We start from the raw sequence: 12,650 nt of genomic DNA, 5'->3' as shown, positions 1-12,650 counted from the left end.
TCTGCTGCTGAGTCTGCCGCCAGTCAGAGTTTCACTGGGCTGTCACACCGAATGTGGAAGTGAAATATTAGCTGCTCATAAAAACCAAGCTACAACATGAAAACTTAACACTTAAGTCACTGACAGTTTCCTGTTGCGAAATATAAATCAGGTGTTATGTTTTATAGTGTTAAATGTTACATTTATTCAATAATTATTTGAGACAGTAACAAAAATCTTCCGAGAAAACTGTTTACTGGGAATATTTTTTGCATTTCTGAGTATTTACATGTAAATATTTAGTCATCTATTAACAGTTTGTATACACTGTGCACTCCTTGTTTATCGGAATACATGATGCCTGCGTTTCTGTTTTCTTGTTTTTCATCTTCAATACCTGGTAATAAGGTTCTGTTTGTAGCTGTGTTGTTTTTGTCTAGGTAACGATATGTGGTTGGGTCTTTTATCTTCTTTTGTTTTCCATTTTTCTTCTGAACTCGAAAGGAGATGTTCAAGCTCAGCTTAAAGCCTCGCAGGCATGAATGACACTTTCACACAGCTGTGAATGATCTGCTGGGAACAGCTGAGGTTGTGTGTGTTCACTCTACTTGTTTTTAAAGCATCTGTTCAGTTTGAATTTAGTAAAACATAATATCTATTTGTTTGTATTAATATATTTTGATTTCAATATTCAAGTATTATATGGATTATCTGGCTTACTTTCTTTTGTTTGTTCGCTCTTTCTTTTTTACTTCCTTTCCTTCTTTCCTTCAGGTTTTTATGGGGACACTGCAAGGTATTTGGACCTGAATAACACTTATTTTACTGATTTTGTCATAAGAAAAGTGTTTCCAGATGCCATTTTCTTTCCTCACAGTAGCCATAAAAGACATAAATATGACTTTCTTTCCCAGATATTTCATGTGAATAACATAAACCAAATTAGTCAGACCCTGGCCATACTGTATGTGTTCCTAAATCTGATTGATTCATCACACAGTTTTAGCCCAAGTGTTAACACTTGAATCTCAGGGCAATCATATTAAAATCATACAAAGGTTAGTTTTAGGAAGTGTTGTAAAATATATTTGATTGAATTGTTATGCGTTTTTCCATTACATCCACCGTATTCTTGATCTTTGTATTTTTTATGTTTTTCCTCAGTTGCCCGATCTCTAAAATAATTCTTTTTATCTGTGTATGTTGTCTTATATTTTTAACCTCTATACAGCACATGGTACATTTGTGTGAAAATAGATTTATTGATCGATGCTGCGTCTCCTTGTTCATTTGAAAAGGCGGCAGAGTTTGAAAAACAACTAGAATGAGGACAAAGACTGAGCAATGTGGACACAAACCCATTAACACTTGAACACAGATGCTAAAAGACGCGCGCTTTCGCTCACAAGGACAGGAAGTGTGATGAATAAAGAGGCGTCGTGGCGGATGGCAGTGGGGCCACAGCAGACTGCTGCACGGAGATGTTTCCCTTTATTTGGTGACCTGTGTTCTTCAAACTGTGGCGTGATGACTGACCTTCCACTAAATATAGAGAGAGGACATTTTTCTTTCTTCTGTTTTCAAAACTCGTCTGGAAAAGGGCAAGAAGGAAACACTGACCCTCTGCCTAATTTCCTGAGCTACTGCTGTAAAGTCAACATTCTTCATAAAACTGAACCATGTGGAACAACGTACAGATTTCCCTGTAAGAACAACGGAACTTGGTGCTAATTATAAAAACAATAAAATATCCAAAGACAGCAAGAACATGCACGCCAATGTTTCAAGAAATGGATAAATGTGAAGCATGTTGTTCACGTTTGCTAGCAGAGCAGAACCAGAAAAAGGAAGAACCAACATGAATGACTAACTTGAGTGTTACGACTCTGAACTGCTCTATTGTTAAGGTTGAAGTCCTCCCTTTGAACATCTTGCAGACAGAAATAGCGAACAGGACACCGTAAACAGGAAACAGGACAGAAGTTTTCAGTATGTGTTTCAAGTGAATCTGTTTGTGTGTTACTTCAGCTTCCTGCCATCTTTCATTCACCTCTCCTCTCACATTACTATTTTCACTTTTTTTAAACTGCATTTTCTAACCTTCATGTAGCTGTGATGCAGTCAAAGGAAGTCAGGAGATCTCTTATTTACCACGGCGAAACGTTGTTTGCCTGCAGACGGACATTTTCTGTTTCTGCTTTGTTGACAGAGGACATTTTTAATATAATCTAACAAAGATGGCCCGACATAATACAACAAGCAGTCTGCAATTTATAATTTGAATTTCAAAACAAAAAAATAAAAAAAATAAAACTCTGAAGTAAAAACTGATCTGAAAAAGGAAACAAGACCTGAAAAATTGACCATTGAATTACATTCCAATTTAAATAAATTTAATAAAATAAAAACAGATGAGAAAAAATGCAATTGAAAAAAACAAATAACAGCATAAAAATGGAGCTGAAGCAGAGCTAAAACCAAAACCAATGTTGAGCAAAGAGACACATCTCAAAACCTTTTGCAAAATACGCTTTAGATTGGCAATTCAAAACTAAAACGTTTTGGAAGGTGTGCCCCCATTTTGTACTGTAAAATTAACAGAGCATTTTGGTAGAAGCAGCCGTCATACCTGGAGATGAGGTAAATTTTCTAGTTTTTGGCCTTAAGCTGAGGTGTACCTGTACTGTAGACGTTTTGGAGCAGCCTAGATAAAGTCGAGATTTAAGTCAGATTGAAAAAACACACCACTGTGTTTGAATAAAACAATTTAACAAAGAAGTTGGGGCCAAAAATCCTCCAAAGTGATGCCAAAGGCTCATAATCAGTTACTGATTGATGTTAGTTGTTGCCGCCAAGGGGAGGCACAACCAGTTAATAGTTTTTAGAAAATGTTAAACTTTTAACATTTTGATTTGAAAGCCTCTTTTTGTATTTATTTATATAATCTTTAAGGTCTCAAACATTTAAGTGTGTCTAAAAACATTAAATAATAAAAAAAAGCACAAAGTACCCAGTCAGACTCCGGGAAGATGATTAACGTGTATCTCAGAACATTACAAGTAATATTGTAGGAAATATTTGCCCAAATGCTGAAAAGTTAATCATCTTGGAGAACAACTGGGAGGGAAGTGCAAAGGAGCTCTTCAAACTTTTTATCTCTGTTTTCTTGGACTACCATTTAGTTCACAGTGTTATTTATCAGAGTGCAGCGGTGGAATAAACACCTCTGTGATTAAGCATCTGAGAAGCAAACAAACAAATCAATAAATGATGAAATGCATCCTGCAAAGCTTAAAGTAATCCAGGTTACACGCAGGGACTGCGCTGCTCGATGCCACTGTCCCAGGTTTGATTCCTAGGCCTGGGCCATTCACTGCATATCTTTCCCTTCTCTCTCTGCCCTTCTTCCTCTACAGATAATAATTACTAAGGACACTAATGTCCCACTAGCTGCCAGTACAGTGTAATATGATGTCAAATTTACATGCGACAGAGGAGCAAAAACTGTAAAAATCTTCAAGGGACCAAATACTTTTTCCCAACCCACTATTTATGTTTTACTTTTCATTCATTGCTCTTTTTTTCACCCCCTAAAATTATCTCATTTGGTTTTAAATGTGCTGTCAAAGCCTGCATTACATCACTTTGGATAAGCTCATCTCAGCAATTCAATTTATGTACAGAAGCACACAAAATTACACAAACGACACACTCTGCTGAGGTCAAATCATCTCTTTATCATCTAAGTCTTCATACCCTATTGAACTTATTAAGGGAGTGACGCATAACAGCAGACTGGTGACAGCAGCTAAAGTATTAATTTAAAGGGTGGGACTTCCTCATGAGCTGAGCAGCAGACTCCTGTCTTCTGGTTATTGTTGTCATCTGCACTTTGAATTTGCTTCTGCATGTTCAACACATGGAAAAAAGGTTTCTGATCTACTTTCACCCTGTTTGTAATCTTGTTCATCTGTGGCTACCTTTTATTTTTTTTATATAAAAAGGAAGAAGGAAGCAGGGGAGGAAAGTGGGTGGTTTGCTAAATGTGCTAAACCATGAATAAAACTTAAAAGGCCTCATCAAAGCCTAACTGGGACTTGCCCTGACAATTGGTGAACAAATGTGTCAAGCTACTTCTTCAGATTTATGTAAAAAAAAAAAAAAATACAGTTATTTCCTGGCTCTAAATTTTAGCCTGCATAAGATATTTGCACCAAATAAAATGTCATGCCTGATACTGTCTGATATGCCCTTTTTAATTGAAGTGTCATGCATATTTTGTAGAGATCTTGTTGATTCAGGCTTTGTGAAAGTGGACCGATATCTGACCAGTGTTGATTTAATAGCTGCTATTGCATTTTGCCAGAAACAACTACTTGATTTTTTGAGATGGCTAATTGCTTCTAGTTGAAGTCTCTCTGAGGTAAAAGAAGATATCATTGCTACTCACTCTTTACAAGCAGTAGGTGGTTCCATCGGTCTTTACCAAAGCAGCAGACCAGTGAGGAGCAGGAGATGTTTACAACCCCAGTCCAAATAGAAAATCAATTGTTCATGTGCAAAGATGCCGCCCAGCTGACTGGGCTGCATATGTGCTGTTTTTCTTCGTATAAAATAAACAACTGCATGAAAGTAGAACATTGGGTTTTATCTTTTAAAACCTGCCTGGGCTTTTTAGTTGCAAATGTGTCAGTATTTCTTTCTGTTATGTGATTGTGTGTCATGTTTTTATGTAGTGTTTTTTTTTTGTCTTTTTGGTGAAAAATCCTGGGTAAGAATGCAGGTGTACAAATAAGCTCGCTTTGCTTTGCTACATATTTCTGTTTTTACTGCGTTCTTGACTCTCTCATGACATCGTCTCTTTTACATCAACCATCGCACTTCCATCATGGCTATTTATACAAATTATATCATTATGCAAGTGGTAGGACAGCCACTAGCTACTTTTTCTGCTGAGCCACGTACAACAGTGAGTGATACTCCTAAGAGGTTAATTATCTGAACACAAGTGGCCTAAATTTAAAAGTTCAAAGTTCAAATTGAACCACTAACCCTATTGTTAAAGCTGCTGTATCAGCTAAACTTCAGCTGCTGATTTTTTTAAGTCTTACAACTTTAAAACATTCACTTATGTAACCACATTCTGCTGATTTTGGACAAATGCTGATATTAAAAACAGGTAGATTGTTGGTTCTCAATCAACATCTATTTTTTAGATTTTTTATAAAATGAAAATATAAATATTTGGGTTATGCAAGATATCCCAGTTCCGTTACTAAATTATTGAAAAACATTTTAATGAATGTCCTACAGAGTCAATATTGTTTCTTCAATTTTACATTGCACGGTTTAACATCCCCTGAAATTATTAAGAAAATAAAGCCAGAACCAATTAGTTTTAAATCTACGTTCTGAACCATTTCCAGTTCTTGCATTTAGTAGAGTCACCAGTTCAGGAGAAATTCCTTCTCCACTCTATAAGCTCTTCTTTTTCTGGTCTGATCCTATTTTCCTTTTTTTTCCTCCTCTCTTCTTTTCAAGTTATAGAGGAATGTAAAAGTCCTCTGAAAAGCTACAGGCAGCTTTGCATTCCAGCCTGTATGTCTGTGTCAACAGGTTAGACCGGCTGGTGGAGGCTCGTGACGTCTCCAGTGACAGATGGGAACTGGACCCAGAGCAATGACCCTTTGTCTCCACAACCTCTAAACCTCTGGTCAGCTCAGTCCAACACTATGAGAAACGCTTGCAAAGAAAAATGTATTTCATTTTTCAGTCTTGGCTTGAAAGAAAACTTGTAATAGAAATAGTTTGGAGTACTAACTTGATTCTGATAGAGAAATCTATGGAGAAAGTTAAAGATTGGGGTGATGCTAAGAAAACCTTCCAATTTCAAAGATTTGTGTTTGTCACCAAAGATAAATAATAAGGTTTGATTGCACAAGTCAATAAAGGGTAAATGCTATTTTTCCTTGGTGATTTATGTGGTATTTTTAAACTAGTTTTATTGTCTTTTGAGAGATGTTTTTCTCATTTCCTTTCAGAAACAAACTCGCTGGTTGATGGAAATTATTATTATTATTATATATAATTATTAATCAACCAGGGATGTGAATGATTGAAGATTTGATATTTTTTGACAGTCCTAGTTATTAGTAAGAGAAGACGCTGCTTTTGAGGTATCCTGTTTTGATGACGGCGTCAGCTTGTCGGGTTGGCTGGCAACATCGGAGTAGAGAAGTACAGGAGAACCCTCCATCACTCTTAAACTGTTTATGAGGCAGTATTTTTGTTGCTTATTCGTTAGAAAACTACAGACAGTATGAGCAATCTGTATGAATGTCTTCATTGGCGTCATGAAAAATCCTGAATGCAAGCCCACGGATATAGTTACAATAACTTCTAAAGCAATATTAGGCTAACAGCTGATATTTTCTGGTTATTTTAACATTTATTGTTTTTTGTAAAATAGAAAAATCAGACTGAAAAAAAATGTTGAGGGAGTTTTAAAAAGGTCTGGTGGTATGTAGAATGACATTGAATCAGCAGTTAAGATGCATGTGTTTTCCCCTGACATTACATCTCCCACTGTTAACCAGCTTGCTTTTTCACATTTACTACACTTCAAAGCACCTTAGACTTTTTAAAGACTCTGAAACCCACTAAATTTAAAGCTCAGAAATATATAAAATATAAAAGATATTTATTGTGCTTGACAATAAAGTAGACCACGACTTCCTGTTTAAATTTGATGCCAGCTGTGCAAGACATTCACAAAATGTGGGAATCTGAAGAGCAGTTATGAACAAAAGAAAACAAACAGGAGTTGCTTTGACCTGTACATTAATCAAGCTGAGATTAAGTTCTTTTAATCTATTGAAGGGTGTGTGTTTCTTCAAAACACATTTCAAACATGTTCAAGCGCATGAGGCAACTTCAGTATGTCGACACATTCTGCAAATCCAGTCAACAAGAGCTGAACTCTCGATTAAGCAGGAGAGAAGTAGTTCAGTGATTTCCAGATTCACTCTGAAACAAGATCGCACAGACTGACACACAGAGCAACAGTCTCCTTCAATAACAGGAATCCTGACTGGGAGCATTCCTCTCACCCAGTGTTAGCACCATTTGCTTATTAGAGCAAACAATGGTTTCTGTCAATTTCATTTTCGTAAGCTGAATGATTATAGAGCTTATCCTCTGCATCCAGTCCAACATGTTGCTTTCCCACATCTAGCAGGCAGGAGTGATGCATGAGACTTTATCAAAGGAGCTGCCTGATTCTTTTAAACTCTGCTGCAGATGCTTTATGGACTTTTAACACAAACTGTTTACTGCTGCAGTGACAAATGAATTAATGTAATGCAAACACAGAGGAGTTTGCGTGTTATTTTTCAAAGGCAGAGACTATGTGAAAAAAATCTCCCTGCTTAACCTTAAGCACCACTGGTGCTTCTGTTTACACGACGAACCACCCTTGCAGGTTTTGTTGCTGCATTACAGCTGATGAACCTCAGTTCAGACCTGCTCTGATTACTCGCTGCACCAGAAAATCTTCCCTGCTGTGTCATTTTTACATGATTGCTGACTCTTTGTTATGAACTCAGTAACTCTAGCTAAAACAAAAACAATTCACAAAATAAGGGCTGAACAAGTCAATATTTTTTCACTTTAATTATTTCAAATGGAGTCACTGATATGAGATTCACAACAGATGCAACATCCCAACAAATCTACACATACAAAAATTTAAATAAAAGCAAATTAGTGTGTGAAGAGGAAAATAAAATTTGAAATGTGGAAGTGAAATTTAGAAAGTGTTCCTGCTACTGCGTTCAAATAAATATATTGTTTAATATTATCTGATAGCCCATAAAAAAGTTTCTCATTACCAAAGCATGTTATTGAGTGGACCTTCATAAAAACTCCCGCTGTTGCAAAACTTTGTTATGGCAACGGTGGTAGCTGAAATGTTCAGGTAAGTGCCACTGGAGTCATAATAATTCGGAACTGAAGAGAATATAATTTCACTGTAAACCAGCTGCAGACAGGTGCTCCTCTCAAGAGTTTTGATGGAGAATTTAAAAAAATAATCAAAAGTTATTTTTCCCAGAGCCAAGAAACTTCAGCAAGACCTTGAAAGTCAGATAAAGTTTCTGCCATGAAGACACTGGGCCACAATTCAACCACAATGGCCTTGTTCTCAAGAAGATTTTGTTGAAACTATTCGAAATCCATCCCAGGAATGTAATATACACCAATATCACAACATAGCCAAAAACATAACCCTAAAAGTACGTTTTTGTCTTGCTCCCAAAGATTCTTAAAAAAAACAAACTTAAACTTAAATCTGAAAAATAAATCATTAAATTGGAACAAAAGTATCTTTCTTAACATTTGAGTCAAGACTGGTGCAGCATCGCTGAAATACTGTTGTTTTCTTTTCTGTTCTTTCCTTTTCTTTTGAGGGTAAAAGGTATTCTGCAGCTGCAACTACATTGTGTTAGCTTGTTTTTGTCTTTGTCTGTGTTCAGAAGTATTTTCCTATGTGAGACGGGGACTCTGCGAGGTTGTTTGTGTGTTGTCTGATATTGTGTGTCTGTGTTTGTGTGTTTCCAGGAGGAGGAAAGAGGGGGCAGTTTGCAGCAGGAGGCCATCGAATGAAATGAAGGAAACGGGAAGGAAATGACAAATGTTTGCTCCATGAGACTGCAAACTGCCGTTCTCTCTTCACCGTCCTGTGTGGAAACTTCAGCTCACAAATACATATTTCCACACTCTGTTGTTGTCAACTTAGAGAAAATCAACACAGTCTGAGGCATTGATTGAATGATATTAAGATTTTGATGTTAGGAAAAAAGACAGTAGAGATATGCAGAGATAAAGTGGAACTGAAAGACAGACTGAAATAAAAGAGACACTGAGAAACACATCAGCAGATAAAAACGGAAGAAAGATGATACAGAAAATGCTAAATGTGGTTTGTTTTTTGTCACCAATAGTATGTTACATACAAGTCTTGAGTATAGTTTGTCTTTCATTCAGCAATCATTTAGTTTGCCCTACAACCACATAAACACCCATCAAAGCTGCTTTCAAGTTTTGTTCTTGAAGACATATCTCAACACAACCGGTTTGGTGAAACAATCATTTAGCAAACATTTAGCAGCCTAACTGAGGCCAAATAAACAACTTCTCCTCAAACCTCAGAGCAAGTCAGTGTAGGAAGCGAGTTATTCAACTCTGATAACCCAGAGATCAGCAAAAACATACTGACAGCAAAAAACACTGCAGCTCTGGATCAGATACAGCCTTGGCATATTTGCTATTCTTTGCCTTAACCAGCCAGTAACACCCGATCAGCTGCGCTGGCGATTTAAATCACAGAAAGGCCAGCCTGATTCAATAGGACTTCTCTTTGATAAAGCATGATTCATCCAAAAAAACACAGCCGAAAACAAGAAAGGAATTTCAAGGGAAGGTGAAAGGTCACTGAAGGAATGTCATCAGTACTGTTGTTATTGCAAACCCTTACATGGATGTGCATAACTTTGTGTGTGTGTGAGCAAGTAATCACTTAACAATGTTATGATTGATTATCTCACTCCTCAGACAGAGCTTTCCTCATTCCTGCACAAAGGAAGATAAACAGATGATCCCTCTGTTTGATTCAGATGTAATGCTTCTCATGTGCCACCACATTCAGGTAATGTTTTTGTTTTGGGTGTGTCAAAAACAAGTTGCACATTTCCTGCAACAACCACAGTATGATTTGCAACAGAATATTGGCTTCAAATTAAGCTTATTATTGGCAAACTTAAACACTCAAGGCTTTTTTTATTATTATTTGACATCAAAGAAGAGTTACTTTCATGCACAGATTTGTAATCGGATTAATTACTGAACTTTGACTGGACCACTTTAAGACATGAATATGCTTTAATCTAAGCCATTCGATAGGTTAAAGGTTTTTTCACTGTTTTTATGAACTGCATTTGATCCACTGGAGTACAAAACCTTCAATATTTAGATTAGTTGAACCTGAACTGGTTGATCTTCTACACTGAGCAGAGATTCTTGATTCACAGCTTGAGATTTACAAAGATTTTATCCTGTTATTGAAAACACAAAAAGATCATTTTAAATGGTTTTCTACAGTATGGAAACCATAATGCATATGCATTAAGCCTGGCCTGTATTAGTCTACACTGATTCTTTAAGGTTGTTTTTAAACCTTACAGTAAAGGTGGGTACAGTCCAGTACTGTACCCAGTACTGTACCTGGTACAGTACTGGACTGTACTGGGTTTATAGTCCAGAAAACCCAGTACAATTGAGGAGCCAGTTTGTCTTGGGCTGCTACATTCTTCTGGTCCGAGTTTGCTTTCACAATACCAGCAGTGGTAACAAACTTTCATCTGACCACATTTCTTTACTCACATTTAATTCATACTTCATCCACATATGATCATGAGTCATTTCCCCTGGCAGTCTTACTTCATGTGTGTTTGCTTTGGTTGTGCTTACCCATGATGCATTGTGTTGAAGTCCACCTCCTGCATTAGAATCTGTGTAAGAGGACCAAGTCCTACATTTTAGGCAAACCAGATTTTGCTTATTCCAACCAAACAGACCAGATTTTCCCAGCAAATGAAGCAGAGAGTGAGTCAACAGCGCTAAATCAAAGCGTAATCTTTGACTTTATTTGTAAAAATAAAAGTGGAGGCGTAGCAGAAGCTTTGCCAGGGTATCATTCATCTAAGAATCACAATTGTCTCCACACATAATTTTGTATCTAGACCAAAAATCTTAGTTTGGTCTTGTCTGACCATAGAAAATTAATTTATTTGGTGCCCTATTTGGCACCAAAAAGTAGTTGAATATTTTTATGTGCTTAATGAACATACAGATGTAGCTTTTCCCAATTCCAAAATTACCTGAATAATAACAATAAAGTATATTTATTTTCTTGTTTTTTGTGTGTGTTTGTTTGTTTTTCCATTAAAAACATTGTTCACCAAAAATGCCTTTTGGTGAACCATATAAGCAATAAAAATTTTGCAACACATTAGATTTTACATCATTTAAGTTTAAAGATTAGATCAAGTGGAATGAAAACTGAAGACATGTTTTTTTCATTTGTAAGATGCAAGGGCGTAGGTTTGGTCTAAGTTTTGGTGGGACCTTACAACTTACTCACCAACTCACCAGCATTTAAAATGAATGCTACCACTGCGTAGTATATTGAAATATTAAACTAATCAATGTAGATTTTCGTTTATTTATTTTGTTTTTGTTAAAAAATACATATGTTGTTTTTTTTTAAATTTATATGGCAAAAATTGGTCGGGACTATTTTATATCCCTTGAATATTGGTCGTGACATGTCACGACCGTCCATACCCAAACCTACGCCCATGGTAAGATGTACATTAAGTAAATTAGAGACAATCCGATGCATTGGCATAGCATTTCTCATTGGTAAATCCTGTATCATACATCCAACTGGTTTATATGACTAATAGAAACTTTGCACCCTCAGTTAATAAATAAGCAAAGTCCGCCTGTATCATTAAAACTTGCTGCTCTAAGCATATGATGTAAGGTAGTTCTTTGCAGAAAAAAAGTCCTGGTAAATAGGAAGTGAGCAGATTTTATGCTCCTACAATCTGCAGCATGGAACAAAATTAATCTCTTTGTAGATGGAAAAACAAATTGAAAAAATAAAAACCCTGTAGGAAAGACAAATATCTCTGAGAATGTATGGAAACTGCTGCGTAAATCAGCTCCGATAAACCCTGTGTTCAGCACCATTAAACACCCATTAAATCATGCACTGCCACTTTAAGGCTTACCTCCAGGTAAGGTAGCAGATAATGTGAGGATAGTAGCCAAGAACAATGTGTACTTGGTTAACTGTGTGTGCCTTGAGGCATGATGATGTGTTAACTCCATGGAGGTAACGTAGCATGTGGGGTTGGGCGGTCACTGTGAGATTACAGTCTGGATGTGGAAGTCCAGCAAGGTTGCTCTGTTGTCTGCTGTGGCTCATGGTCTGTGTCTTAAGAGGCTTTAACAGGCTTGGAAGGGATGAGCTGCCATCTGGCTAAATCCCGAACAGCCAGTCACATATGGTTGGTGGAAATATGTTGACATCGCTTATGCGGTGTGATGCCTCCTGAAGCTCTTTCATCTGGTGTGTATATGAAGATGACTTCTCTTTTTTATAGTATCTATACCTGTCAAAAACCTGTACCCAATCTGCCACTCATTCAATGAGTCAATCATCCGTTTTCCTTTTCTACCCTCGAAGAGGATCACAGTGTTTCACCTGATTTGGGCTTAAAATCAACCCTGCGTGTAGGCATCCTAAACTTTGTTCCTTATATCTGCAGCAAAGTTTCACACTGGTTTTATTTTCATTGTGCCATTATTTCAACAAAGCAACAGAACAGAAATGTCTCTACAGTTTTGCAGGGAGATGGATGGTTTAAACTGACATCCAGCAAACAATGCTAACGGCTGAAGATACTGGGAACATGGAGAATGAACCAGAGAGAAGCAGCAGACATTGCCTGACAAGAACATGACTGCATGACAGTGCAATCTCTTTTAAGGAGGTTAGTTCACTTTTTTTGACATCACAGGAAGAAGCTTTGGGAACTCTTAGGATT

This window comes from Xiphophorus hellerii, chromosome 9, assembly GCF_003331165.1.
Source record: "Xiphophorus hellerii strain 12219 chromosome 9, Xiphophorus_hellerii-4.1, whole genome shotgun sequence".
Classification (NCBI taxonomy): Eukaryota; Metazoa; Chordata; class Actinopteri; order Cyprinodontiformes; family Poeciliidae; genus Xiphophorus; species Xiphophorus hellerii.
Note: the sequence above shows the minus strand (reverse complement) of the source record.